This window comes from Peromyscus eremicus, chromosome 1, assembly GCF_949786415.1.
Source record: "Peromyscus eremicus chromosome 1, PerEre_H2_v1, whole genome shotgun sequence".
Classification (NCBI taxonomy): domain Eukaryota; kingdom Metazoa; phylum Chordata; class Mammalia; order Rodentia; family Cricetidae; genus Peromyscus; species Peromyscus eremicus.
In genome coordinates, this window is record NC_081416.1 from 35,286,608 (window position 1) to 35,313,489 (window position 26,882).

Here is a 26,882-nt window from a genome sequence, read left to right on the forward strand (position 1 = left end):
TAAGGGGAGATGCTTTTAAAAAGTGGTCTCGTGGAACTGGGAAAAAAAGATGGAAGAATGGAGCAGTGTGCAAGGACAAAGCAGAACTAGAGACAGAGCAGCCGTGGCAGGTGTGTGAACACAGCTGCAGTGGACAGAGGAGCATCGCCGGGGTCCAGCTCTGGACAAGAGCAGGGTCTGAAGATGGGTGGATGCAAGGGTGGCGATGGGAGGAATCGGACCCAGGACACTTCTTAGTTTGGTTTTAGGAGAGATGGACAGAGAGGAATTGCATCTTGGTATGACTTGTCCTACTCTGACAGGAGCCATCCCTGGCGGGACAGGTCCTAGGAGAGGAGGCAAGGAGTGGGTGAGGGAAGGAGGTGAGCCAGGCCATGGCGGTCAGGAGAATCTTGTAGCCTGACTGACTAGCAGCCAGAGCATTTCTTTATTTATACAGAATTTAGTAAGCAAGGATACATTCATGATGTTCCAGAACATAGATCATATCATTTTTGCTTTTGGACCTGTGTTTTATTTCCTTTTGCTCATCTTTTAGTCATTGTTTATAAACTATGACAGAACAGAGTTATCATTTCTGATCATTTTTCTTCAAGTTTTGACATCATTAATAAACACTTATCATTCTTACTCATTAACCCCCAAACCCAATTTTTAAGAATCTAGAGGCATATGACAGCCTGTTCTCAGGCTGGTAGCTTTGGTTGCTTCAAGGACACTGGACCAAAACAAAATCTTCAAGTCACCCCAGGTATTTTGCCATGTCCCAAGCAGTGTATTATTAATTCTTAATGGTCAGAGTGCCCAGGAAAAATCCTCAGGCCAAAGCTGCTGCAGTTATTCAAATTCTGGCATAATACAATGTTTATATTCTATATCTTTATAGAATTTGTCTATGTGTCTAATCCTGGCGTTCTGTTGTTCCTTGGTCATATGACACCACAGTGGCTCTGCATATGTTAACTTTTCTAAGAAAGAGAGGTCCTGACATCTCATTCTTTTATCATCTTTCCACTCCATACTTTGCTCATCAATATGTCTCTGTGTAGGACAGAGGCATATGTCACGTAATTGTCTGAGTGTACAGTGGAAGGAGGTTTATAATCTGAACTGTGGCCAACTCCTCTAGCCCACTGAATCTTGTTGACCATTTTAAGCTTATTTTGTTTTGAATAGCTTGTTCCTGTGTAAGTACAGGGGCAGATGTTTCAAGAATGCCTCATAGCCTCATGAAGAGACCTCTGGCTTCTTTATGTGTCACAACCTCCAAGGCATAAGGAAGACCTTCAAGTAGATAAGGATATCTCCCTAAAAGCAGGGTAGTATGTTCAGGACTTTCCTGGGGAAGCTTACAAGCAATACTCCTGGGAGAAGGTATAAATGATTCATGAGAAATTTTCCATCAATCCAATATCCCCAAATTGTACAAAAAAGTCCCTCAAGTATACAACAGGTGAAGATGAAAACCAAAATGGCATGGCAGCCATCATGCGGCTCAGCTCTGCTGGATCTTTGTCAAGCAGCTGTGCTGGCCTTATGACTTCTGCCATTCCATTCAGATATGGCTGTGCCAGAGCACGCTGTTGCAGAGTGGGGCTGGGCCTTTGGGTCTGGGGCCTCGGGCCACCACTGGGCTCTGCCTCGCCCCATTGTTGCCCAAGGCATCGAGTAACTGCTGCTACTCCTCCCCCTGCTCCTCCTGCTCCTCCTGCTCCCTCTGCCCCTCCTGCTCCTTCTGTTCCTCCTCTTGCTCCCCCTGCTCCCCCTGCTCCTCCTGCTCCTCCTGTTCTTCCTCCTGCTCCCCCTGCTCCCTCTGTTCCTCCTCCTGCTCCTCCTGCTCCCCCTGCTCCTCCTGTTCCTCCTCCTGCTCCTGCTCCCCCTGATCCTCCTGTTTCTCCCCCTGCTCCTGCTCCCCCTGCTCCTCCTGTTCCTCCCCCTGCTCCTCCTGTTCCTCCCCCTGCTCCTCCTGCTCCGCCTGCTCCTCCTGCTCCCCCTGCTCCTCCTGCTCCTCCTGCTCACCCTATTCCAGCTGGGAGGACAGGGTGGTATACAGCAGCTGTCTGGAGCTCTGGAAGGTATTGCCCCTCCATGCTATCCAGCCGTATGGTCACCTTGACTACAGCAACATCAAGATATCTAAAACCAGGTGGGGGCACACGCCTTTATTCCCAGCACTTGGGAAGCAGAGGCAGGTGGATCTCTGTGAGGCCAGCCTGGTCTACAGAGTGAGTTCCAGGATATCCACAGCAGTTATACAGGGAAACAATTCTAAAACCACAACCACCACCACAAAAAGATATCTGAGACAAACTGTAGAACAGTTCATATTCTGGATTAAGCCTCCTTGAAAGACTTCTGTGGTCTGTGCTGCAAACAGAGGCTATGTTGATGTCTGTGGTCCATGCTGCTATGGACAAAGAAGCTTCTTTTGCAGTGGTATTGATGACTGCAGACTCATAACAGAATGAAAGACATTGAAGGCTTCTGTGGCAACCTTCTTCCCTACCTACCAAAACAAAAAATGAAAGGAAGGAAGGAAGGAAGGGTTTATACAGGAAGCTATTGAATAGAATCCTTAAAAATTGTGATAAAGGTGCTAAGTGTAGCTCTTCACAGCTGATGGCTTCTGATAGAGGTGGGGGTGAGGAGGACTCAATTTTCTTTAAGGGGATGGCTACTGGGAATTTGACCATGCTTTAGTGAGTATATGGGCAACACAAATTGGACTTGGTGAGTTTGGTTTTATTGAGGGAGGGTGGACCTGGAAGAAATGGAAATTGAGTGTGATCAGGGTGCATTGTATGAAATTCCCAAATAATTAATAAAAATATTATGTTGGGAGAAAAGGTAGTTTCCCACCGTGTGTGGGGTCGGGGAGGGGGAAGGAGTCAACAAAGAAAAAAGAAGAAAAGGATAGGGGTACAAAAATAGCTTCTTGGTCAGGGATGGGACTTTGTTCCAGTCTACTCCCCAGTCTCCATGCTGAGGAACCTTTAAACTCTCGTTGAACACGTAAGTTCAGTAATCTGCAAAGATTCCTCAGTCCCTTCAGTGAAGACGGCAGACAGGAGATGTGACATTTCCCCCACCACTGTAACCTTTGTACAGTACAACAGACCTGCTACAGTGCCTCACCAGCTCAGCAGCCACACGCCCTGTGCTCCCTGTCTTGCTATGAAGGTATGAAGGGGGTTATGATGGTGGTCCAAGCAAATCATTTCTCCAGAAGAAGGCGAGGGAGAACTCTCCCCAGGATGAACGGCTGCGCACAGAGCCTGAGAGGTAGAGCGAACAAAAGAGCAGTCTGTGAAAGTAAGCAGAGTAAGGCAGCTCTTGGAGGCGGCACTTTCTTATCTCTTCCCTTAGATGAAAAACAACCGAAGTCATGTTGCCTCCGGAGCAGCTGCTGATGGGAGCTAATTTCTCTGTGTCAGCTTTCGCCACCGCTATACCAGAACATCTGCCATAAATGACTTAACAGGAGGAAGGATTTATTTCCCAGGTTTCAGTCCGTCAAGACAGGGCTACAGAGCAGAGGTAGGCTGCTCCCATCATGTGGAAGAAGTAAAAAAGGGACACAGAGGGGTCCTGGATAAGACACCATGACCAACTCCAGTGAGCTCATTCCCCCAGGCAGGCCCTGTCTCCTAATGTTTACATAACCTTCCAAACGAGTGCCACCATGGGGGGCAAGAACCAGGTTTTCAATGTAGGGCCTATTTGAGGGAAGCACTTGAAATGCAAAGCACAAAAATTGCATTTTGCACCTTAAAAAGCATCAACAGTCTTTGATTTGATTTAAAAAAACAAACAAACAAACAAACAAACAAAAACCTCATATCTAACCTACCAGCCCTGACATCATTATTTAAGCTCTGGTTTTTCTGGTGTGATCTTGAGACTACCCTAGCTCAATCCTTCCACAGAACTAGAAAAGCATGCCCATGACTGGCAATGACTCTCTGAAGGCCTCACTCATGGTCAGTTACATAGAGAGAGCCAAGGACAGGCAGGGCTGAGCTATCTCAGCAAGTGACATTTCAGAATGCCTGCCTCCCACAGGCCAGCCTGACTTGACACGTCATGTGACAAATGGCAGGTGTCAGTCCAGAGGTGTGTGATATGAGGCCCATTTAGTGGTAACCAAAACAAGAATCAAGAAATTAAGATACTTAGGAGGCAAGATTTGAATGCAGGTTCTCTAACTCTTAATCTTCCCTACCTTCTATGTTATATTCCAGTTGTCTTCTTACCTATTAACACATGACATAATTAATTCTTATCCTAAGATAATGTTGTCTAAATCAACTATTCTTTGTGGGCTTTTGAGATTCTCTAGGAAGCCAAGGCCAGTGAGGGTCCATGTCTGTACATGCCCCTTAGGCCCTTGCTTTTCTCTCTCCTAGCCTTTTTCATCTTCCCTTTCCCCCAGAGATAAAACATGCTATTAATTTCAATAATATATTCATAATATTAAATTAACACTGAATATTAAGTTACTATTAGTAATTAACACATATTAACCAAAGTGCAGGGAGCACCTGAGGCAGATTGCATTCTAGAGGGACATATGACCCTGTGGTTGCAGTCTCTCTGGGTCACTGGTCTCAGATGGAAACTTGACCTTCCTTGGGATGTTGACACTGTCTGGGAGACACTTAGGATTATCAAACCTTGAAAGGCTGATGAATTATGTCCTGCAGGCTGGAGAAGTGCTAATCTTCCCACAAAGCATGAATTGCTCCCCATAGCAAAGGATTATCCAGCCTTAAGTATCAACCATGCTGCATGGAGCAGCCCTGGCCTTAACAAAACAACTATCATTTCTCTATAACCAGGGACCATTAGAGGGATGCATGACTTACATTTTGCCTTCTGATAGGATACTGCTGGGTCCAAGCCCTCTTTAGAGTTTCCTGAATGATGGGATAGATCGACTGTGAGGACTGGTCCAGAAGGCAGGAGGCAGCAGGTCTCCACCAGGCCACTGTGCAGGGAAACCCAGCAGGCAGAATGAGCGAGCTTACAGGATGCTGGGTGTACAGTGCCTGTGTCTTGGGGTGCTGAGGTCCTTAGGACCATGGTGGAAGGTGCAGGGACCAGCATGCCTACCTGCCCTGCTGGTGGACTGTTGAGCTGTTCTTTCCCACAGCCGAACCCTGCCCTAAGTAAGGCTGTGTTGACTCCAGCAAGTTGATGTCTTGATAGACAGATGGGCTCTTTACACTAACCTATTGTCCTTTGTTCTTGCAAAAGCACCTTACTCTTTACTCTTTCTTCCTGGGGTGATTTGAGTCCATAGATGCTTCCTGAACATGGATGAGTTGGTGTGCTGCTACTCCAGGGGATACAGAAAAATTCATCAGGAGTTCTGGGTATTAAATTCAGTAGGGAAAGAAAATGATTTGTGAGGATCTAGTGGCACAAAGAAATTATGACACATTCTAAAACAGGGCCACGAGCCTAAACTGACAGCAATGTGGAGAAGAGATACATTTTAAAGGATCTCGTTTTAACCAGGAGAGCATTGAGGGATCTGAATTGGGGGGATGTGCTGTGGGATGTTCTGAATGTCAAATGTGCTTCTCTGATTGGTTAGTAAATAAAACACTGATTGGCCAGTAGCCAGGCAGGAAGTATAGGTGGGACAAGCAGAGAGGAGAATTCTGGGAAGTGGAAGGCTGAGGGGAGAGACACTGCCAGCCGCCTCCATGACGAGCGAGATGTAAGGTACTGGTAAGCCACAAGCCATGTAGCAACTTATAGACTAATAGACATGGGTTAACTTAAGATATAAGTACAGTTAGCAAGAAGCCTGCCACAGCCATACAGTTTGTAACCAATATAAGTCTCTGTGTTTACTTGGTTGGGTCTGAGCAGCTGTGGGACTGGCAGGTGAGAGAGATTTGTCCTGACTGTGGGCCAGGCAGGAAAACTCTAACTACAAAGAGAAAACTCTAACTACAGGGATGCTTCTAAATGCCCCCATAAGCCATTACTTCCTGGGCCTGTACAGGAGACATCATGTACCTGGTGCTCTAATGCCCTTGGCATTTTTAAACTTAGAATGTGTGTGTGTTCATGTGTGCGTGTAGGCACACACATGCCAGGAGACACGTGTGGAGATCGAGGACAACCTCAGTATGAGTCCTCACCTTCCACCTTGTCCGAGGCTGTCTCTTGTTTACCAGTGTGTCTGTCAGGCCAGCTGGCCCCCAGACTTCCGGGGGTTCTGCCTCTGTCTCACCTCCCACCACATGAGCACTGAGATGGCAAGCGTGTGTGTTACCATGCCTGGTCTTGTGTGAATTCTAAGGATTCAAACCCAAGTCCTCATGCATGCCCAGGAGGGGTTTTACCCACTGAGACGTCTCCACATCCATCAGTTTTCAATCTTTTAAGGTAAATATTAGGCATAGACCAAAATCATACACAATTCATAAGCATACAGTTTAATGAGCTATCACAAAATGAAATGGAGCCTCTCTTCCATCTCCCTTCCAGGTACCTTGAACATCACCACACTAGTCTTTCCTGAGTTAGGATCTCATAATAAAATGGAATTTTATAGTTGTCCCAACTGATTTCTTACCTCTTTTGCTCAAAATTATCTTTATGAGAATCATGTTTTTTTCCTATGTAACTGTAGTTACTCCATTTTCATGGCTATATAGAATTCCATTCTATGAATATACCACAATTTATTTATGCCTAAGTTTATAATATGTGGGTAGACTCAAGTTTTGGGCAAGTACAAATGTCTTGCTGTATTTTTGTAGGGACTATTGCTGAGCAGGACTGCCTTTCTCTACTAGTATTTGCCTTAGAATTAAATTTCTGAATATAATCCAATTTGATAAAGCACATGAAGACAATATATGAGAATGTCCTCATGTGTCTTTAGCAGGTAATGAAATCATTTTCCTATGACTGAGAGACAGGTGATGTCCTGACTAATTTATTGTCAACTTGACACAAGTTGGGGTTATCTGAGAAGAGGGAACCACAACTAAGACAATGGCTCCATAAATTTGGCCTATAGGCAAGCTTGTGGGGCATGTTCTTAATTAGTGATAGATGTGGGAAGGTCAAGCCTGTTGTGGGTGGTGCCATCCCTGGGCAGGTGGTCCTGGGTTGCGTAAGAAAGTGGGCTGCACAAGAAAGGGAAAGCAAGCCATTAAGCAGAAATCCCCCATGGCCTCTGCATCAGATCCTCCTCCTGGTTCTAGCTTTGAGTTCCTGCCATGACTTTACTCAGTGATAGAGCAGGACCTGACACTCGAAAACTAAAATGCTGTGGAATAATCCTTCTGTACACTGTGAAAATGCGTTGTTCTCATTGTTAATAAAAAGCTGATTGGCCTATAGCTACGCAGTACCTTTGGGGCAGAGAGGATGCTGGGAAGAAGGGCAGAGCCTGAGGAGTGACAGGAGACACAGAGAAAAGCAATATGAACGGGCTGTGTTAAAAGAAGGTACAGCCATGTGGTAGAGGGTAGATAAGAAATATGGGCCAATTTAAAATGTAAGTTAGCTAGTAACCAGCCTGAGCTGTCAACCGAGGATTTGTAATTAATGTTAAGTCTCTTATCGTTATTTTGGAGCAACTGCCAGGACACTCTGCCTATACTGAAATAAACCCTTTCCTTCCCAAGTTGGTTTTGGTCATGATTTCCTCACAACAGAAACTTGAGACAAGTGAGATGTTCCCAAGCTTAGTAGTAATGAAACAGGGCACCTGAGTGAGTGATGTTGGCATGCTGTGACAGACAGGCTTACAAGACAAACAGTGATGTAGACAGTCAGAGAAGACATCTTCCCCAAATCACCACATACATCTCCTGGAGATATAGATGTGAGTTCAAACAGCAGTTCCTATCTCTGTTTCCATCTGAACCACCGACCTCAGCCAACCTCGGGCTGTGTGCTCTGGCAAGATTTCCTAAGTGAACTCAGGTTCACACCTGATTTATTCGGATCTTGTCCAATTGCTAATACCATTATTCTGTCCCCATCCATTTCATCAACAGCAGTTTAAACTTGGTCATCTTGAATCACTCACAAACAGTCCCAGAGGTTTATTTGGTCTTGTATTTCTTAACACAATTTATAGCATCCAAATATTGGGTTAGATTGGGCTGACATTCATCAAGCCTACTGTAATAGGCCCTTGGCTTTTCTCTCACCCTTCCTGTCATCTGTCTAGGACTAAAAGTGCATCTGCCTCTTTCCAGAGGATCAAAAAACCCTCTTCCTCGGGCTTGTACTCCAGCAGGGCCTACAGGCTCATCTACATGACCTATTGAAACCTCCCTCCTATGCATATAGCAGAATGACCTTAGGAGTCATTGTATTGCTACATTCTTTGGCAAAACAATAGTATGTGTTTTTTACCCTAGGTCCTTGGACTTTATAGTCTCAGGTTCTGGGTCACCCAAGCAGTGTCAGGGATAGGTTTCATCTCGTGTAGTGGGCCTTAAGTCAAATCAGTTATTGGTTGGTGACTCCCACAAGCTCTGTGCTACCATTACATTAGCATATCTTGCAGGCAGGACACCATTGTAGATCAAAGGGTTTGTTGCTGGGTTGGTGTTGACGTTTCTCCTTTGCTAGCTCGCAGAGTACCTTCTGGTACTGGGAACACTAGCCCCTAACAGTGAAGGCTCTGCGTAGACACCAGCTCAAGCTCTCCATGTTCAGTAAGTTGTGTAGGTGTCATCTTCAGCAATAAGGCCTTGCTGTCCGTTTGTGGAAAGCAATCAATAATAATAACCTGGATTATTTGAGGGTTTCCATGGGGCCATTTTGGCCAACTCGATTGATGTAACCCATTCCCAGAAGTCTTCATTTGATGATAAGGAATGTCCAGTTGGGGCTCTGTCTCCTCTGTTATTTGACAATTCCATTTAGATCACCTTCATATATGTATATTTTTAGGAAGCTTCTGCTGTATTAGTTTCCATGCTACCCTTCAAATGGCCCTTAATTTTAGCTGTATCTCTCTATATTCCCTCCATTGTCTGTCTTTTTTCTCCCCTCCCTGCTTGATCTTCCTGTTCCAGTTTCCCTCACTCCACCTCATCCATCCACAACTATCTATTCTATTTCCCTTTCCTAGGGAGATCTATCTGGTCCCCCTCAGTCCCTTACTCTACACCTAACCTCTATGGTTCGATGGAATATAGATTGCTTATTATTGACTTAATAGCTAATGTCTACATATAAGCAAATATATACCATATTTGTCTTTCTGGGTCTGGGTTACCTCACTCGGGGTTTTTTGTTTTGTTCTGTTTTGTTTTTCTAGTTCCATCTATTTACCTGCAATTTTCATATTTTTAACAGCTGAGTAATATTCCATTGTGTAAATGTAGATCAGTGCCTTGCTCAGCCATCATCAGAGAAGCTTCCTCCTGCAGCAGAAGGGAACAACTATAAACTTATAGTCAGACAATATGTAGAGAGTGAGAGATCTTGAACACTCAGCTCTGTGGAAGAGGAGGCAGAAAATGTGTAGAGCCAGAGGGAATGGAGAACATCAAGGAAACGAGGCCTTCTAAACACTACACAACATATGCCCTTGTGAACTCACAGAGACGGAGGCAGCATGCACAGGGCCTGCACAGGTCTGCACCAGATGGGGTCCTAGAGCTAAGAGCAGAAGTGAATGCATGCCCCCAGATGCTACCTCCAATCAATAACCTAATCCAGAACTAACCCAGAAGCTACCTCCAATTGATAACCTAACCCAGAACTAACCCAGAAGCTACCTCCAATCAATAACCTAACCCAGAACTAACCCAGACACTACCTCCAATTGATAACCTAACCCAGAACTAACCCAGAAGCTACCTCCAACTGATAACCTAACCCAGAACTAACCCAGAAGCTACCTCCAACTGATAACCTAATCCAGAACTAACCCAGAAGCTACCTCCAACTGATAACCTAATCCAGAACTAACCCAGAAGCTACCTCCAACTGATAACCTAACCCAGAACTAACCCAGAAGCTACCTCCAACTGATAACCTAACCCAGAACTAACCCAGAAGCTACCTCCAATTGATAACCTAACCCAGAACTAACCCAGAAGCTACCTCCAATTGATAACCTAACCCAGAACTAACCCAGAAGCTACCTCCAACTGGTAACCTAATCCAGAACTAACCCAGAAGCTACTTCCAACTGGTAACCTAATCAAGAACTAACCCAGAAGCTACCTCCAATTGATAACCTAACCCAGAACTAACCCAGAAGCTATCTCCAACTGATAACCTAATCCAGAACTAACCCAGAAGCTACCTCCAACTGGTAACCTAATCCAGAACTAACCCAGAAGCTATCTCCAACTGATAACCACTTGCAAATGAAAATTGAGTTTCCCCCAAGGGACTCTCACTGGGGAAACAAACTACTCTTAAGGACAGGCTGCCTGCCCAGCAGTAGATGCCAGCAGAAAGTGAACTCAACGGCATCGTTGGAGGTTTCTTGTCTTGTGTCATATCAGGGCTTTGCCTTTTCTTTCTTTCTTTCTTTTCTTTCTTTCTTTCTTTCTTTCTTTCTTTCTTTCTTTCTTTCTTTCTTTCTTTCTTTCTTTCTTTCTCTTTCTTTCTTTCTTCTTTCTTTCTTTCTTTCTTTCTTTTCTTCTTTCTTTTTTTTAATTTAATCTTTTTAAATTTTTTTATTCTCTCTCTCTCTCTCTCTCTCTCTCACACACACACACACACACACACCAGGTCTTATGTGTATATATTATGGCTTCCAGTTTTGTGTATTTATGGAATTCCTGAGTGTGCAAACGGGTGGGTCTCTGCATCATTATCTGTTTCTTGTGCCTTTTCTTGGGCTCTTTTCCTTCTGTTTGTTTATTTTGTCCTATTCCGATGTGTTTATTTTTGTTTTCTGTTATTATATTTTATTTTATTATGACCCCTTAGAAACTTGTTTGCTTTCTAATGAGAGACAGAAGGGGTAGATTCATATGGGATGGGAGGTGGAGAGGAACTGGAAAGAGTAGAGAGAGGGGAATATCAGAATATATTACATGGAAAGAATATTTTCAATAAAATAAACCTAAAAGAAAATAAGTCTCCATTCTATAAAACTTTGTCATACACTTTCGTTTAAGGATATACTCCAAATATGATCTCTTCAACCCTTCCAAATGCATGGCTTGCTCACATGAAAGGATGTCATCTTCCCAAAGCCAAGATCAAGTCTCTTGGACCTCTGAGCATGCATGCTTTGTGGGACAAACAGCTGGAATACTGTGATCTGCTCAGAAAGAAATCCTGTCTGTGGAATAAGAGACAACTGCTCTGCCCTGAGCCCGGGAAACTCTAAGAGGCTGGAGTATGATCTGTTTCACGACAGAGACATCTGAGATCTATAGAAACTCCAACAAAGGCAGCTTATCATCCAAATAAGCATTGAGGGAAGTTCCAGATGTGCCCTCTGGGTATTTTGGCATTAGTCACTTCCCCTGTCACAAACTCCCATATTGTGCTAATCTCCAAGAGAACAAGAGACCTGCCTCTAAATGTTAACAAATGCGGGTTTGCACTGAGACTACTACCTACTGGGTGTTTACACAGGGCACTTACTTGCCCTTTCCATCCCTGCTTACCTGCAAAATCAGAGTATCCACACTGTAGAGGCCATTGCCTGGCTCAGTAAATGGCAGCTGGCCAGTATGTGGGGAGAACCAGGGCACAGCGTAGAGCTGGGCACTTAGCCTAAAGGGCAGGAAGTTGGCGGCTATGCTGAGTGTGAAACGTGGAGAAGGCAGTAGAAGGCACAGGCTGGTTTGGTGGAATCCACCAACGCCTGCTTGAAGATTGAAGCACCGTTTGCAAAGACTGGCGGCTTCAGTCACTCAAACCAATGTAGCTCTCACTATTTAATTTCCCGAAATCCTTCACGTCACCCATTTCAATTCTGCTCCTCCTTCCGGAGAGTGAAAACAGAGGAGGGAAAGTGAAAAAAGAAGAAAAGCTAGCCACAGCCTGCCGCCTGTCACCATGAGAAAGTGATGTCCCACTCAGCCATCTCCTCTCCCTCCCTCTTCTTGTACTATGCTACACAGTACATGCGTGTGTCATTGTGTGGGTGTCTCAAGAGCAGAAGTCCTGTCGCATTTCTAGCACATGGATGGCCACAAAGACAAATATCCAATAAGTCAAACGTAAGGTGAAGAGGTTGGAAGGCAGTTGAGAAACTAATGTCTTGCAAGCAGGGCATGGTGGTGCACACCTTTAATCCTAGTATTTGGGAGGCAGAGGCAGGTGATCTCTGTGAGTTCCAGGCTAGCCTGGTCTACAGAGTAAGTTCTAGGAGAGCCAGGACTACAGAGAAGAAACCCTGTCTCCAAAAAAAATATATATAAATAAATAAATAAATCCCATGAATTTTCCCATGGAAAAGATGGAACAAAGAGAAACAGAATAGACATCAGTCTTCTTTGTATTTGGGAATACGAGTGGGTATCACAGTGTCTCAGCTCAGTCTACCCTCTTTCCCCTTAATCCAACTTTGTGTATCAGTATGATAAGTAATTGGAAGAGCAAGCAACGTTTCCTTTGCACTCAGCCTCCTTGTTGAACCTGCAAGCCTGCATGGTTGAAAGTGCCCAAGGCCTCTGGAGAGAACTACTCACTTCCTAGAAACTTCTGTGTGGCCTTTGTTCCCCTCCTAGGCCAGTTTCCAACTGAAGTTGAATTTCCAGTTTAGAGGTGAATTCAATGTACTCTGGCTAGAACTGGATAAGTCTGCCTTCAGAAGCGTACAGCTGCCGCTGAGGCCCTCGACCACAGCTTACCAGCAGAGAATAATGGGGACCAAAAGCCAAATCTATATTAAGGTACTGTGATCCCAAACTCAGATGACTGTCGCCAAAGCCAAGCGAGTTAATGTCACTCTCTCCAACAGCTGGGATTCTACAAATGCCACTAAGCCTCTCCTCAGGGCCACTGTGTCTCCAAAGCCATGTTGGTTTTGCAAGACTGCCTGCAACTTGGCACCATTTCAGCGTGTGACTATTTCCATTCAAGAGTTCCTCATCTGGCTGCTGCCCAGGCAATCATGCCCTGGTGTGCTGGTGCTGTTCCTACAAGAGGATCAGGTCACCGAGAACCTGACACCTGCCTGTGGGCTACATGGGGGAAATGGCCAAGCGCAGCAAAAGGACACACGGCATGGCTGCAAAGAAATAAATTAAACATGTGGCCTGCGGTTGGTATAGGCAGTGACAGAGCCCATCTGGATATGGCAGTGACAGAGCCCATCTGGATATAATCCATGCCTTGGAAGCAGAGTGTGAGATCCAAGCAGCAGCAGCAGCCACAGAGGCACAGATGTACTCATTCCACCCCAGGACAGTGAATTTGCAGTCTGGATCCTCCGGTGTACTTCACACTTGTGTTGTTCATCCCAGGAATGATAACATCTTTTCTGGGACAACACAAACTTCAAAACGCTTCCCCAGGCTCGAAAGATCCAATCAGTCTAATCACAGGCCGGTGCCAAGGGGATGGATAATGAGAAAAGTCGGAGAAGCTGTCTTTATCCTGTCTTCTACTTTGGAGTTTAATTAAAATGTTTTGGAGAAAGGAGAAGAGTATATCGTAGTGGGTTTTAATTTTCTTCCTTGTATAAAAATGATCTATTATCCTGCCCCCACACAAACAGAATCTTGATTTAGGTTTCACATTTTTCATAGACGATTTCATGTGCTTTTGACAGTTCCAATATATACTAAGCAGTTAGTCTCCTCTTGCTGGGAAGTGGAAGGGCGGGGTGCCTCCCGGTGCCCTTGGGAAGCCAGGAGGATGGTGCCTCCGACGACAATGCTTTGCCTGTTGAAAATACTCCACAGGCACTTGCTATATTGAAGTAAAACAAAAGAACAAAGGTATCCATGGAGGAAAGAAGGCAGAGAGCAGGTGGAATTGGGCTTAGTTGTTTCTATAATGCTCAAGGATGTTCCAGGTCCACAGGAGGTCAGCTGAACTTGACTGCTCAGTGGAGTGGGTGGACATCCTTCCCCACCCACCTCTGCCACTGATGATTTCAGAAGGAGGCAGTATAAGTTCAGTTTACTAGCTGCATAATCCTGAGCAATTACGTTAGTTACCTCGCTATAACCTCAGTTACCTCCTCTGCGGTATGGCAGTAACAATTGTCTCTTTCTCTAGTGTTGTAACTCTAGCTGATTCTAGGGGAAGCTTTTTCACCTTCCATCTCCATCCCTGTTTCCAGCAGGGTCTGGGCCAGCTGCCATTGGCTTGCAAGGACTGGTTGTCTGCTATCTCCCTACTCTAAGTTCAGTGGCTTCATGCCGGGAGGTCCCAAACGGCCACCTGAGAGTATTTACACCATGGAAATTGGGGAATGCTACAACGTGGTGATATTATGTTCCCCAATATATTGTGCACCCTAGTAAACTTGTCTGGGGTCAGAAAACAGAACAGCCACTAGATAGACATAAGAGGCCAGAAAATGGTGGCACACACACCTTTAATCCTAGCATTCTGGAGGGAAAGATCCAAAGATGTCTGTGAGTTTAAAGCCACACTGGAAACAGTCAGGCATGGTGACACACTCCTTTAATCCTAGGAAATGATGGCAAGAAGCAGAAAAGTATATAAGGCGTGCGAACCAGGAACTAGAGCCTTTTTTAAGCTTTTAGGCTTATAGCAGCAGTTCAGCTGAGATCCATCAGATGAGGACTCAGAGACTTTCAATCTGAGGAAACAGGATCAGCTGGGGAATTGGCGAGGTGAGATTAGCTGTGACTTGTTCTGTTTCTCTGATCTTTCAGTGTTCACCCCAATAGCTGGCTCTGGGTTTGCTTTTATGAATAAGACCTTTTAAGATTCATATTACACTATAAAACAGAGCACTGTGCTTGTTTTGTTTTATTAGTTTTATTTATTTATTTTGGAGAATGAGCTATCAAACTTTTGTAGGAATTAAATAAGATAATGCTGAAGGGTCTTAGAGTATTATACATACAGTAAGTATTTGGGAATTGTGGGTTATTGCCGTACATTAAATTATTACCATATTTTATAGGATCTAGGACTCTTTAGTTGCACATTTTTACATCTATTAAAGCAGGATGTGTTCATAATCAATAGCATCTTCCAGTTATAACTGGCAGCATTTTTCTCAGTGGCTCACAAAATAATGACTCCACAATCAATGGGGCTGAAGTCATCACTCCTAGCAGTCACCGTCTTCATCACCATCGTTACTGTGGTAGGTCCTTTAGAACGCTCTAGTCAAGTAGTCTCAAAACGTGGGGGAAATGCCCTGAAGCCCCTGGGCCTGTAGTTACACCAGCTGACTCTAGGGTACCTTGAAGAGGGTAAAACCTCCCGGTCTTTATCCCTGTCTGCAGTTGGCCATTCTCCACACCCCCCCCCCCCCCGAGTCCTCCAGACAAGCCCTCTCAGGAATGACCCAGAGTCTCTCCTGTGATGACGAGCCACATCCCCAGCAGGTCTTCAGTGACAGCCTGGTGGCTCTCTAGGTACAGGAACTGAAGTCTCCTTGAAAGGGTCATCCACAGCAGGCAGAGGCTCTTTCCGGACACCGCCAGTGACTGCTTGCAAGCTGCTGTCTTTCGTCTGTTTTGTTTGGTCTGAGTCAGGGTTTCTCTGTGAGCCCTGGCTGTCCTGGGACTCACCTATACACCAGGCTGGCCTCAAACTCAGAGAACTACCTGCTCAAAACACATTTATTGAATAAGATAGTGAGTGACTAAATAAATACAAATAGTAAATATGTGGAAAATATGAAAATTTTAATGTAGGAAATGACCAAGTATTATCCAGGATGTAATAAATGACACTCAAGTCCCTGACTGATGGAATTAGAAATTGCTTTAAGGGCTCTTTTAAAGGATACTTTGCTGATGTGCCCTAAAATTTAGTATCTGCCTACTGTGATGTCTAATGTGTCATAGAAACATTCTCACTCGGGCACAAATGAGCTAGCACGAGGATCTCTGTGGCTCTGTCGTCTCTAGTGGCAGAGCACTGTAAGCAGCCTGAATTTCTACAAATCCAGGCAGATGTTAAACACGCCACTGCCCACAGCCATTCTGCATGCAGCAGGGAGGCAAAATGAAGCCAATCTGTATAAATAGACAGAAAAGAAATATCGATGCAAGCAAAAAAAAAACCCAATTTACTGAACGCCACATTAGATGATGATATTTAAGTTCCTAAAATAGAAAACAACACCGTTTTTGTGGCTCTTCATATAGGGTCCTAAATGCATAGGAAAAGTAAAGCTGGTGACAGCTAGGAGCGGCCAGAGAACACGGGCAAGGCAGACTTCGGCTTTGCTTAGATTTCAAGGTTTATAATCAAAACGTATAGGTGTAGTAGCTGTGTGATTAAAATTTTCAGAAGATTAAATGGGAAGCTCAGCTAATGGATGCAGAGGCTGAAAAATGACTTCTTTGGCACCTCTCTGAGAGCATTCCATCTGCCAGGGAAGAGCGGGATGCTGCTCTAGGTGGCTACCACATGCTCACTGTTTCAGGAGCTTCCGAGCCAAGAGCTAAGAAAAGAGGGACAGGAGCCCCACACTGCTGTTCTACTGGCACCGGCCTCTGGGACCAACACGGACTGGCTGAATTCCAATGGCCAGAGGATCACCTCGTTCTTCCTTTTTTGTAGTACTCAATGAAGCAGAGGAAGAAGGGTAAGGAAGAAAGCTGGAGAGGGAGGAGACCAGAGTCATAGCTGACAGACAGCTTACCTGGATATTGTACCATGAGCCAGGCCTTGTGGTAGCTGAGAGGACTTGGTGGCTTCTTCTCTCCTCTTCCATCCCCTCTTGTCTGAACAAGGCCATCCCTGTGGGCCAGTGCTAAACACCAACAGAATGTAGAATCAAATGGTATCTCCTAGAGTCACCCTTTACCAGGAACTATGGGATAAAAGGGTCTTGAAAATATTCACAGTACATACAGAAAGTATTTTTCCTTTGTTAGAAATCAAATACTTGTTCCGTCCCCTTTGAAGCTTCCAAGTCTCATTATTTCCCAAGATTTTTTCACAAAATGGTCCAAGCATGATGTTGCCTGACTGTAATCCTGGCACCCCAAAGACCAAGGCAGGACAATGTAAAGTTCATGACAATTCTGGACTGTATAGTGAGACTTGTCTCATAAGACTTATTCTGTCTTGCTTGATTTCTTATCTCTCTGCCCATCCTTCTGTCCAGCCAATCACATTTAGCATGAGTGACAGCTACTAACATACTATAGAGCACCTGGCAGAGAGTCTCAAAGAAGGCTTTGCAGAAATAATACAAAGAATGAATCAGGACCAGCAAATGTTTGAGGATGTGAATGAAGAGGGGGCTAGAGTAGATAGGGGTGGGGGGCTCAGATAAGCTACCCCATAACTAAGAAAAAAAAAAAGGCTGCAGCAAAGTTTTCCAACTCACAGAGGGATAAAGAAAGTGTGGGAAGCAGCTCTACATTTAGAGAGCAAGAAGTGTCCTGGAATCCCGCAGGAGGGGTTTCTACAGAGAACAAGAGCATCATTAGGAAGGACTGTTAGGCTTGTTAATGAAATACCAATAAAGGCTATGGGGGCAAGAACTCTGTCAATGAAACTAAGTTTCTGGTGCAGGGAAGCCTGATGAAGAGGGGGGCTGGTGCTTTGCACTCCCCAAGCGCAGGTGGCTCAACAGTCTGATATGCTCAGGAGGGACCCTATCAAGACGAAAGCCAGGAACCAAGGTCCCCAAACTGTGCTGTTTGAAGCTTCTACCTCCTTAGCCAGCCTGTGCTGCATTAATTAAAAACTCAGTTCCAATGGCTCATTTGCTCAATAAAAAGCAAGTGCAGACTCTAACTTGCTTTCAAACACCTTGCCACTCTTACCTCAGACAGGTCTCACATGAAAGCTCAGAGATCAATCACATTGCCTATCAGGATATCAGCGAGCCTGGGACTTCTGGGGGAAGGAACCTGCTGTGGACTTCAAGTACTCTCCCATTGGTGAAAACAAGACCTGGTGGGTACTCCCTCCCTCCACAGGTAGCCAGGCAGGTGCTCCACACTGCTGGAAGGTCTGAGCCAATCCTCATCCATCAGTGTTATTCCAAGTGGTGTGCTGTGAAGACATTTGATGTTGACACTCAGAAAAAGAACCCTGTCACTCCTTTTGCCAGTTACCAAGTGGCCACACAAGAGTTCATTGAGCAATGACTGTGTATCCTTAGGGTTAGACCCAAGGATGGCATGCACAAGCCCATGCTATGAGAGAATAGAAGGAACAGCACAAAATGATGACCAAGAAAAGACCTGGGGGTCCCACTCTGTGGCTCTTCAGCCATGTCCACCTCAATTTCCCCTTCTGTGATAAGGAGGTACATTTTATATTCCACTTCATTGGGTAATTGATAGTAAAAGAGATCAGATTAAAAGCAATCAACATAAAACATTTATCAAAACCCAAAGGAATAGGTAAAAACAAAAATAAATGTCAGCCATTGCTTTTGAAGTGAGAGCTGGGGGAACAAGAGGAGCCCAGGAGTCAGAGCCCTGGTGGAAGGAGGGCAGAGCAAACTGGCTTTATACACTTTTCAAGGCAATGCAAGGGTGTCTGGGTTCCTTTAACTGTACACTGGTTCAAGTCTGTAGCTGGAAGTTTCTCTGGTCCTGCCTTGCCCAGCAGTCTGGACAAATCTCTCTCACCTACAGTCCTGCAGCCACTTATAAAATAATCACTCAGAGGCTTATATTAATTACAAACTGTATGGCCTATGGTTTCAGCTTCTGGCTAGCTAACTCTTTCATCTTAAATTAACCCATTCCTATTAATCTATATGTTGCCACGTGGCTGTGGTGTTACCGGTTTGCTGGCATCTTATTGTTCCTTTTTCCGGTGGCTGGCATCTCTTTGATTCTGCCCTTCTTCTCTGCTTGGATTTCCCACCTGGCTGCAAGCTTTCTTGCCATAGGCCAAAACAGCTTTGTTTATTATCCAATGGGAGCCACACATATTCACAGCAAGCATACAGAAGGACATCCCACAGCACAAGTCTGCAGGGTTAGAACTTATATTTTTAAGTATTTAAGGTATAAGTTAACCTGAACAAAGATGTGTTCTATTTGGAATGGAAATTAGGCCCGTAAGAAGCAGCCTCTCCAGAATAACTGTATTGCAAGGACTCCAGGCCAACCATCCCTTGACCCAAAAGTCACCTGGCTTCAGATGCAAACAGGGTCACATCTAAACTGAGGGGGGGAAAATCACACTGACTCTTGATCCCATAGACACTCAAGCTAATTGTTATGTTCTTTGCCCTTGCTTTAGGGTCTGGGGGCCATCTCTGCGTGCCCATGGCAATGGAAACTATGGTTGCCCTACCCTGTCCCTGATTGCCCCCGTCACCCCACTTACCATGGTTAGTGAAGCCCTACTTCTGCTACCCATCTATGACATGTGTGGGGCCACCCATGAGCCTTAAGCTCTTGGTCCTTGGGGGTGAGGTGCAGCAGAACTGTAGATGCTCTGCAGAAGAGAGGTAAGTGAGCCCCAACTCTGGGGTGGTGGGCAAGTTGTGTAACTTTGGCCCGGCTGCAACCCTGTGTGTGGTTATGATTCCCACAGAGACTCCATGAGCTCAGTTCTGTCACCTCTGACCTTGGCTAGCAATACCACAGCAATATTTAGCTGCCTTGACAGGAAACTGAGACCAGGCATCTCCTCCACGTTCTGTATTCCCATCCTCAGGACATCATCAGACAGATAGAGGGAGGGTACCTCCTTAGCAGGGATTGAATGGAGCTCCATCAGCCTAGTAGCCTGCTGTACCAGGGCTACTGAAGTCCTTTGCCCACCTTGGTGATCTAGCACGCTAAAACAAGGTATTACATAACATCTGAAGAAAGTACAATTGAAAAACCCCACCTTGATTTTGTGTCAGGTGTTGGTGAATGAGAAGGATTAGCTGTGTGCAATATCCAATACTCTTGGTTCCTGATAGCCCCTCTCTACGGGACCTGTTTAAGGGTGACAAATCCCTCTCAGAAATGACCAAAGATATGGCTGTACAAAGTTGGACAGGCAGTAAATAGTTTGCTACAAGTAAATTAAGTTTGGGAGTATTGATTGCAGGCTGATACAAGATGGTGTCACTGACGAATCCTTCAAAGCATGGAGTTTGTGCTGAGGTTGGGACACATTTGTTCTAAGTTTCTGGCTTTCCGAAGATCATTATTAACCTTCTTTATGTCTGCTTAAAAGTAACCTTTCAGGCTAAAAAGATGGATCAGAAGTTAAGAGCACTGACTGCTCTTCCAGAGGACACAGGTTCAATTCCCAGCACCCACATGGCAGCTCACAACTATCTGTAACTCTAGTTCCAGGGAACCTGAAACCCATGGCAAAATACTAATGCACATACAATAAAATTTGAAAAAAAAGTAACCTTTCCCACTTTAGAAAATTCATCACAAAGAATTTAACTTATTGATTTACTATATGTTACTGAATTTCTACTCTGTGTACCAGGTACTCTTCTAGAAGTCTTGTGTATCACCAAGTCAACAAACTTTGACTTCATGGATTTTCCTCTTATGATTGGAAGATAGACAAAATTCAAAGCAGCCTATAATAAAATGTCAGGTTGTAGCAAGTGTTATGAGGCTGGACAGTGAAATGGACAGTGAGATGATGGAGATACTTTATACATGCTGAGATAGCCTCTCTGCAGAGTTGATCTCTGAGGACACTTGTGACTCATAAGGGACACACAGTCCAGGAGAGAGAGAACAGCAGTGCACACTGGTCCTGAGGTACTCAGAATACTAGGAGCTGGGTGAGGGGAGGTGACTGAGAAACTGGGAAGTGATACATACAGGGAGTCAGGAGCCAGATCACATGTAGGTCAGTAGACCATGGGGAGGACTCAGATTCTGCTGGAACACCTTCTATGACCACAGATATTTTTGACACTCCAAAGACAATCTGACATTTCTGTAATGAATGCTATGCTGAACAACACAGACATTAGGAACTAACTTTGGGACCTTAAGTACTCCTTCACCCAGCTAGCTGTAGGGCACATTGGCTAAAATCTGATCTGAAGGCATTGTCTTGCCTGGCCTTACTCACCCCGAGCCAGGGCAGCCAGTGACTGGTCAGTGTGGGTTAGAAAGACCCACCCTTTTCTTCCCACACACCTGGACTAAAGTTAAGGGTCAGAGCTCCAAGATCAATTGGTTCAGTCAAGGTTATGGAAAGTCTATAAGCAATATGACTATCTATAGACAGATGTCCAAAAGCAACCCTTAAAAGTTGCTGCCAGCAGCAGGACCACCCATTTTTCCTACCTTTGAAGACTGTGAAGTGCTCAACTAGACAAAATGTTACAAAACTCTTGCTTCACGGACATTGAGTCTGCTCACTCAAGCAGCTTGGGTCGGATTCATGATCTGTGAGGCCTTTGATATTAGAGAGGGCCGAGCTGCAGGCCGAAGGCATAAACCGTTTATCCACTGAACGGTTCATTGCCCAGTATAGTTGATTCAAAACCATTAGCAAAATGCACCCAGGTCCTCTACCTTTCCGGTCTTCCCTGCTTATTGCCTGCCATGCATCAATTGCTCCTTCTCTCTCCACATCACTGAGGGTGTTGGGGTGCCAAGCTAAAGCCTGCTTTCTCACATGGGGGAAGCCTGGAGTGCAAGGAGAAGCTGAAAGCCTATCGCTGGGGCTTCTGAGAAGTCTCTTCACCAGGCATTATGCAGACAACAGAGCAAGCCCCTTGCCGCTTTCCTTTGTTTTCCTGGGCCCACGTGTGCCTCTCTTGAGGGCCCTATTAGCTTCACTTGGGTGGCATTTGGGACACCAATGATAGGCCCACCCGGGAGTTTCTGGTCTAGTCAGTTAGGGTTGCCATCCAAGGAGTCCCGTCTGAGGTCACAGGATAGTCCCAGGGGCCATTTTGTGAACAAATTCTGACCTTCAGAATAGAACCCAAACCCTGAGGATGCAAAGCATAAACAAAAGTGTTCTGGCCTCTTCAAGTCATTTTCTATGCCCAGATTTCATTTTCCTGAGGAAAAATAAGCACCCTTGTCTTGTTAATCCAGGACTCTGAGTTTTCTACTGCACACAGCTGAACCTAATTGCATATGATAAAAAAAAGAAAGAAAGAGAAAGGGCCTGAGGCCATATCTAGTAGCTCCTTCCACCAACTTTTTAGAAAATTTCCCATCTAATTTTTTTTCTCCAAGTTAACAGAAAATTGGAATATGACTTTAGCAGTGAAGACCTTGAATTCTTATATTAAATTTGCCTGAGTGGCTTCAGTCAATCGATGAGTCGGTACTTACCCTAATTATTTCTCAAGAAACTGTACACCCAGATCCCAAGGTGCAGAGGTGTCACGGCAAGTGATTTCTCAAGCACTAAATGAATTGCGTCTAGTAGGGAAGTTGGAAAGAGCCCCAAGGCCTGTGCCCCTGACAGACTGTGTAAGGATTTTCTTCTCCAATGGAAGCTGGTGGGATCAACAGGTTTTTCCCTAATTCAATAGCAAGCCCACCTGATTAGGACAGGAAAGGAACTTCAAAAGCGCTAGGCTGAAAGTTGCATTTGGATAATTATACAATTTCTAAGGGTCTCTGTCACAACTCAGACTTTTGTGTGCTTGCTTTTTAAACTAAAAGATTAAGAAAAACGGTGGTTATTAGTCTCAAGAAGGCAGATGGCTGAAGTTGGATGCTGCCGTGGTCCTTAAATTCTACCATGGATGAACTAATTCACTGGATCCAGTCATTCCCACACATCCTCTCAGCAGCTTCCTGGTGACACATTTGGGGGGATGGAGCAGACCCTGCCTTACCTGTCTCCATCCTTCATGGTAAGTCCTTTAGCTCCCAGCCAAATGCCTACGTGGATTGTTAACAAATTCTGCATATGGGTGAAGGGCCAAAAATTGAGTGAGTAATATCAGGCATTCAAAATGTATATTAGTCTGTCATATCTACAGGAGAAGGCTTGACCTGCAGATGAGACCAGGCCCAAGTACCACTGAAAGGCAAAGTTCTGAGAGGAGATAAAAACAAAAACAAAACTCATGAATCCCAGTCCTAAAGTCCTAAACCTAAAACTGGTCAGCAAATACACTATAAAAAAGCACTTGGCCGATTTCCTAGTTTATAGCCTCTTTCCCCACTTCTAAACTAACCCAGAGGAAGTAAATCACGGCTCCTCCAACTTTGTAAGATGCTGGAAGCTGGCTCTGGGACTCTGCTGAGACTCCTCGAAAGCAAAGATTACACTCTGGCTTCTAAGCTCTCCCACCGGCCTTTACTAACTGAAATGAAATCTCAGTGGAAATGAAGTGAGCAGAGGAGGGTCAAGGGGCGTGTAAGTTGTGTGGCTGCCCAGGCAGAACCAGAGTTAACCACGTCTGAAAAGGAGGTAGAAGCAGACAAAGCCAGGGCTCATGCTAGAATTTAGTGGTGGTTTTGTTTAACATGAATATTATTAGTTACTGACTGACTGTTCTGTATGTATGATGAACTTTGAGCCTCCAAGTAATGATGAGACAATATCTGTGATGTGAACAAATTCTGACCTTCAGAATAGAATCCAAACCCTGAGGATGCAAAGCATCTACTCCTTAGTCTCCCCCCCCCCACTCCACCTTTTCTTGACTTTAGGACCTCTTATCTTTTCTTGGCGTCATGCATACAGTGCAAAATTGAATGTTAGGAGGATGGCATGTCTGTGGGGAATAAATTCAAAGGGGCTGGCAGAAGCCCCAGGAGATGGCTAGGCTCAGTCCTTGGATGTGGTACAGGATGCTATCCATTAGAGTCCCTGGGCACAGGCAAAGGGTCAAACACGTACCTATTTGTCTTGCTCAATGAGGGGAACATAGCAACACGTCAGTGGCAGGTCCCTTCTGAATACTCAAGCAGTTGCCTTCCAGGGACCCAGGAAAGGTCCACTGACTTCCTTTTCAAATATTGTGATTCTCTCTTTGAATGCCTACCCAGCTCCTTCCATATTCTGGGCTACTGGTTAAATAAGCCCCTTCCTAGCTCCATTCTGCCTCCTCTCTTAACTGCCCTTTTGCTCTTGAGAACATCCCCAGTTCCCTCAAAGTACTTCCTTCTGTGATGACCCCACTTCCTTTATCTTAGTAAACATGGAACCCAACTAAAAGAGAACCAGCATTCTTATTTTGAAAGTCTTGATGGGGGGGGGGTGTGTGTGAAAAAAAAAAACCTTCCTAGGATAGCCAAGAAAAGGAGTGGGGTGAATTTCTTCCTCTCCACACCCTTTGGTGTGTGTGGGCGCGGTTTGGCTTGCACTGAAGACTTAGAGTATGCCTCTTTAAATGAGTCCAGCAGCCCTGGTACACTCTGAGCACGGCAAATATTAGGTAACAAGAAAGCAATTAGGTTTTAGGGAGGAACTCCATGGGTGTTTATTCCTGACAATCATTACTGGCATCTGAAGTCCCGGGTTGAGAAATTACAGTCAACAGTTCTTTGTCCATTCCAATTTTTGTGACACAGCAGGATTTTTTTTTCTCGTTTGCTTAAATTACAGGCAAAAGCTCCCAAGTGCACAGTTGAGATGGTCACCCAGGTGTCCGCATTCAAATTCTTAGTAGGAGGTGCTCAATGAAGTTCTGGAATTACTAAACCTCTTTAGTCTGGCACAGCCTGGCCTCTGGCAGCAGACCCACCTTGCCTCATAAAAGCTGGAGCCTGAGGGGCCAAGGTCAAGAACCCAGGTCAAGACCAGCCATCTCTGAAGGATCCATGATACTGCAGAGACAATAACCACAGCCTCTTTTTGGTCAATTAATGTGCTCCCAGTGGTCCATGAGCACAGAGAATTCCAAATATTGATGGCTTAGCAGAATAAATCAGAGGCTCTTCCTGCAAGCCCTGATGTCAGAAGAGGGCAGCTTCTGAACCCACAAAGCACCTCATTTCATTTTATTCCCCTCCTGAAAGCGCTTGGACCAAACATCTCTAATGCAAATGACTCTGGGCTCCCTCACCTGCAGAGCTGACTGTCTTTTTTCCTGATGGCCTCCTTTCCTTGATTAAATCCTGGCGCTTCTGTTAATACATTAAGTCAGGACTGGAATCCCTGAAAACAAACCAAATTACAACTGCAATTCATTATCCAAGAGACTCTTCCTGTTACTCTTTGCTGCAAAGAAGAACCAGGGGCCAAGGGGGAAGGAAGAACCATACAACAGTGGACAGAAGAAAAGGCTGAAGGGGAGACGGCAAGGGTGGTGAATCCATTCGCAACAGACAGGCATCACATAAAAGGCTTTCCTATCATGTTCCTAATTAAACACTATTTCATCCTGGGTTTCTTTATTACACTTCTATAGAGATTCATTGATATTTTTTTCTGCCCTCAGTCATGCATTGAGACTGATACGTGAACATCAGAAGTCATATTGCTTGAGATGACTCAAAAGAGATTTCTAAAAATGTTAACCAATGTCGGTAATTCGTGAAACAGTGGTAAAACCTGGGCTGTGGTGTTCATGGCCCTCCAGTGACATGGTCTCCCAGGCCATCCGTCACTCACTGTTCTCATCCAGGCTGCTGTGACACACTAAGGCCAAACCCTGCACATTTTAACCCACAAAGCAAAGAAGAGCTTGAATTTGTGGTCTCGGGTTGGAATTGATGCTTTTCCTGGATGTATAGAAAAAACGTAGGTGGTAGTTAGCAAATGAGTTAATTTCTTTGCTTTAAAGATATTTAATTACCAAACACCAGGCAATTGGAGTGAGTAGGCGGCTTCTACAGGAAAGGCATAAAACTAAAAAGCATGTAGTTTCCAATCCTTCCAATCCTACAGATAATACAAACAGAAGATAAGGCAATATTTTTCTAATTTGATGTCTCCCCCTCTGTGTGGTGTACATACATGTATGTATGTATGTATGTGTGTGGAGACAAGAGGTCACTTGGAGATGTCATTACTCAGATGCTCCCCTTATTTTTCAGACAGAGTCCCTCGCAGGCCTGGATCTTACCCAGTAAGCCAGGCTATCTGGCCAGTGAGCCCCAAAAGTCCCACTTGTCTCCACCTTCTGGCATTGTACTCACCACCCCATCCCTTTGCACATGAGAACATGGGAACTGAACTCGGGTCCTTCGGCTTGCAAAGGAAGCTCTTCATCACCCCAGCTGTCTCCCCAGCCACTGGTCCTGTTGTGAGACAGAAGGATGTCAACAGCTTTGCACTTTGAGCAGGCCACCTAGTTCTCCAGATCATCACAATGCCTTGGGCCGTGGCTCAGTGGAAGGGCAGATAGGTGTAAACTGAATTTAAAATCTTATAAGGATGCTAACTGATTTCAGCAGATGTCATTTATACCCACAGCCCCAGCCCAAGCGCTAGGCTCTCAGAAACCTCTCCTGTAATTCTCCTATGAGAAAGACCCTTTTCTCACATAATAAGCATCAACTGAAAAAGTCAAAAGAAGTCCTTGGGAAAGTCAAAAGAAGTAAGGAGATCCATCAGTATGTGTTAGCGGATGCCTGTCTCTTCTGTCACACTATGGCAATGTGGAGGTAGCTCTTTCAGTGTAGGGTGCAAGAGGTGTGATCCTCGGGACTAAGAAGTGTGATCCTCAGGACTAAGAGGTGTGATCCTCAGGACACCCAGAGGTGAGGGCTCTGGAAACCAAGCACAGAGGCTGCATAGACAGAGACAGGGAGGAGGCCAGGAAAGCCGTGAGGAGGAAGGATACACCTCAAGGCCCTATCTGGGTGGTTCCTATACAGGCAAGATGTGTCACATCTGACAACTTAGTCACACCCCAGCCCCTCAGAATCCAATCAGGTGGG